Raw genomic sequence first — 4,492 nt, 5'->3', positions numbered from 1 at the left:
AAGGGTTCAAGGTTCTCAGGCTATGAACCTATAGTGGCAAAATTATGTCAAATATTTATAGTAGCTGAATTTTTGTGTAGTTGTTGTACGAACTCCTGAAAGTAACAAATTGAGTGCTACTTGGTTTTGTAGAGAGACCATTAGTAAAGGATACATAAGTTAGTTTTAGTACATCAAAGATAACATGTCGAGAGATGAAAATCTTTCTCGATTGAGGATGATAACACCTAAACCCTTTATGAAGTAGGCCATAAACAATAAGTACTAAGGAAATGTTTTATATTGAAATTATCCTTATTTTGTCCTTTGAGATATGAAAAACATCTGCACCCAAAGACCTTTAAAGTATTATATACAGGAGTTTGTCCATGTAATTTAGCAAAAGGAGACTGCATGCTCAAGGTAAAGGTAGGCGTTCTATTAATTAGAAAAAAATAATCGTAAAAGCTTCAGCCCAAAGAAACATTGGTAAATTTACATTAAAGAGCAAAGTTAGACTCGTTTCAATAATTTGTCTGTGTTTTCTCTCTGCGACTCCATTCTGTTCAGGAGTATGTGGACATGAAATTTGTCTTATGATACCAGTTTGAACCAAGTGATTAATAAATGCCAAACTATTGAATTCTCCTCCACCATCGCACTGCAACACCTTAAGCTGCCTTGATAATTGATCTTCTACCAATTTTTGAAAGACTATAAATGTAGACATTTTTTTAGATTTTCTCTTCAAAGGATAAAACCAAGTAAATTGCGTGCAATAGTCAACGAATATATTTAATTCCTTGAGATGATGCAATAAGAGCAGGTTTCTATAAATTGCTATGAATTTTTGCTAATGGCTCAGTTTCTATTTTATTTGATACTTGAAAGGGTAACTAAGAACTCTTTCCCATTTGTCAACTAGCACAAACAGAAAAATTTTTATTCCATCTTTCGACATCAATCAATTTATTGCTATGCAAAAAACTAATAGTTCTAGAATATTTCAGTTTCCTTAAATGGAGAATATTTCATAAGAATACTTGAAGAATTCAGCATATGATTGGTAGTACCTGAGTCCATGTAAAGGTGATTATCGATTGACATAGCGACTGGGATTGTAGTATTTCTTTTTATGACTGATAGAAATAATCCCCTCTAAAGAAACAAACGAGCGTTGTATAGTTATTTCTTCCACAAATTCTATAGGGATTACTTTTAAGATTCTTCGTTGGCTGATTTGCTCCAGGTTATGTAGGGAACTGACGCTGGTTAAAGCCTCCCCGATTTCCTCTTCCACATTGAATTTCCTTTCCTCTAAAAGAGTTGCCTCGACATTGTCCTTAAGCCTTTTGTGCCATAAAAGCCATGGTTGTGTCAGAAGAAGTCTGCAGAGCCTGTTCTTCGACTTCTCTGTATTTCCTTATTTCAAATTCCTCCAGGAGCATTCACAAATTGATTAAAGGTAGGTTATGGTGGTTTACCCAACATCATGGTGTGAAGGTCTTGTATTTGCTTCCAAGACCTCTAGCAAAATTAATTACTTTTAAGACTACCACAAATCCCTTAAAACTCCTTAATTTATTCATCAATAAATTTAACCCTAGTTTCATAGTTCGAATTTGTTCCTTTAACTGGAACTCCTTATCCTTGCTTGCTTGTAGGTACGTATCCTCATGGCAAGTCCACATCTGTTTTGCAGTCAAACATCCTATAATAAGGAACATAGATTCTTCTATAATTATTTCGGTAAGCCAACTCCTAACAAGAACGTCATGTTCCCCCATTTTATGAATTTTGGATTTGAATTGACTTCTTCTTTCTTCTTCTTTAAAGTCTCAGATGGAGGGTCCTCCCTAATAACCTTTTCAACTTTCAAGATTTGCATAAGTTGGAAAATTTGTGTTCTCTAGAAAAGGTAATTTGAAGGTTTTAGTTTGATAGGACAAATCAATGCTAGTTGGTGAAGAAAGGATGGTGACAGAGAATGAGATAGAGCGGTGTTAGAAGATGAAGCCATGGATTTTTTGTGAGGAAAAGGAGAGCTTCAGGATCGTTTATATTCAATTGAGCCAAAGACTTGATACCATGAAGAAAATAACGCTCAAAACTCACTGTTCACAAGAGTTCTAACAAACATAAATTATTTTTTGAATAAAATAATAATTTTGTTGTATTAAATTACATACTTTTCTAATATATAATTATATTTTTATTTGAATGGTATTTTTTATTTTATTATATATACAGATAAAATTTTTTTGAACATTCATATGTTGAAAAACAAACAGTCTTAATCATTCAGTTTTCAGATCTAGAGACAACATCTTAATCATTCAGATGTGCATTCAGATTCAGACGTCTGAATATTAAAAAAAAACAAATGCAGCCTAAGACTAAAGGGATCATTACATTGTGTAATCCAGAGCACAATAATATCAACAACTGCCATATAGTGTATTGAGGTGTAGCACCGTAAATTATCCTAAAGTAAGCTTGAAAATTTAGGGGTTTTTTCAAGCAATGTACCGAGGACTACACAACAAGTTCTGAAGGAAAGAAGAACTAAAAACCATAGGTTAACTAGAAAATATGGTAGTATGCTTAAATCTTCCTACAATATATTTTTTATTTATTCAATGTAAATATACATAGGTCGAATTGTATTATGTAATCGTATTGAAGAATGAAATAAAACTTGCATCTATTTGCATATGCCCTAAGCAACATTTTTCTTTCTGATTTACTAAGACATTTTTTCATACCAGAAAGCAAGATGAGGATATAAAATCCCATTGAACATTCCCTAAATGAATAGGAGACGTTCTCTTCATATGTACCAAATGTATAAAGTCCCTCTCTTATAAATCCACCAAGTTAATGGCTAATGCCAGATGCTTTGGTTCCCAACGCACATATTAATTTTTTTAATTTTACCAGAGCCGGAAGTTAAATGCTTGGTTAAACTATATCTCCATCCAAACCCCGTGAGTTGCCTCAAAACTTTAGATCTAACGAATCTAAAGTATTCTAACTACTAGAAGAAAAAAAGTTATGGTTATCCTTACTTTGATTCATTTATATTGGCGTTAATCTTTAAGATTCAGATTCATGTAAGAAATTAGAAAATTAATTGCATGAACTTAGTATTCAGTTGGATTGCAAACAAAAGGTAAAGGTAGGCCTACATTTCTCAAAAAGGGCCCCAAATATTTTCAACAAAAAGAAGAAAAGAAATATTAATAATAATAATAATATAATATTTTTTCGTTTAATTTGTGATTTTATTAATAAAAAATAGTCCTGATAGACCAACCCATCCAAAAAATCCAACAAATTACATGTTTTGTAAACAAAAGGATCAGACCAAAACATTGACCCGACCCAATAAAACAAACAGATAAAAGAGAGTAGAGTTTCCTAATTGAGCTTAGAGCTAAGCTCCCTTTCACTCCACCTCTTTCATTAATGTGCAGTTCAATCTTTTTCAGCTATGGGTACTTAACCCCGTGCCATGGATACTCCAGCTTAGAGCTTTGTCCAGCTTGCATGAGTAAGTAGCTTCCTTCATTCTTCTGGTTAATGATTTCTCCTTATTTAAGTTCCTAACTTGCTTCTTTGCTTGCTAATATCTTAGGTGAGATCTCTAGTTTATGGATGCCACTAGTGCTTTTTGGTGCTAACACATCGGGTCTAGTCCACTGATGATTGTCTCTTACTCCAAGTAAGTTATACTCCCCTTTGGGATTACTGACTACCTTGTAGCTTTATTTCAATATCTGTATCATTCTTGAGTTATAGGTATAGCTGGGATGGAGATTCTGGGATGCTCGGACCCGCTGATATTTGGAAAGTTTCAAGTACTTCAGTCGCTTGTTATGCATCTAACTATGTGACCTCCTACCTACTGAGATTCCCTTTTTGTTGGCTAGTGTAGATAGGCTAAGTAGCATTTTGGCTCTTTTGTTTACCTTATCAGGTTGCACATATAGTGCATGTGAAAAAATTTATTGTAGCTCTTCCAGTCCCTTTACTCCTTCGTTGGTACTAGTCTCAAATATGGGCATTGCTGTTTGTCACTATTAAGAATCCTCCTGCCTAAACTCGATAGTTGGTTGAATCATATAAATGTGAAATCACCTTGTTGAACTACTAAGTTATCTAAGTAATTAGCCAGTTGATTGCCCTCTCTGAGTACATGTTATATGAATACTTGTGTGCCTGCCGTTAATTGATTTATCTGCTCTACAATGTCTATCTTCCATAGAACTTCCTAAGTCTGATATATGAATTTCTGCATTGCAAGTGAATTAGACTTAATAATTACCCTTTATTTCCTTGTTTGATTGCAATGAGTGGTTGCATATAGTATTGCCTTTGCTTCTGCTTCGATGTTGTCTCTGTTCTCTACTATTAACCCTTCTGCATGTATTAAGTAACCTTGTGCATCCCTTAAAAAATGACTATGAACTTCTACCTAGATTCTCTTTTGATGCTCCTTTTGTGTTGTATT

The sequence above is a fragment of the Capsicum annuum genome, chromosome 12 (genome assembly GCF_002878395.1).
Source record: "Capsicum annuum cultivar UCD-10X-F1 chromosome 12, UCD10Xv1.1, whole genome shotgun sequence".
NCBI classification, from domain to species: Eukaryota; Viridiplantae; Streptophyta; class Magnoliopsida; order Solanales; family Solanaceae; genus Capsicum; species Capsicum annuum.
This window is presented reverse-complemented; position numbering follows the sequence as displayed.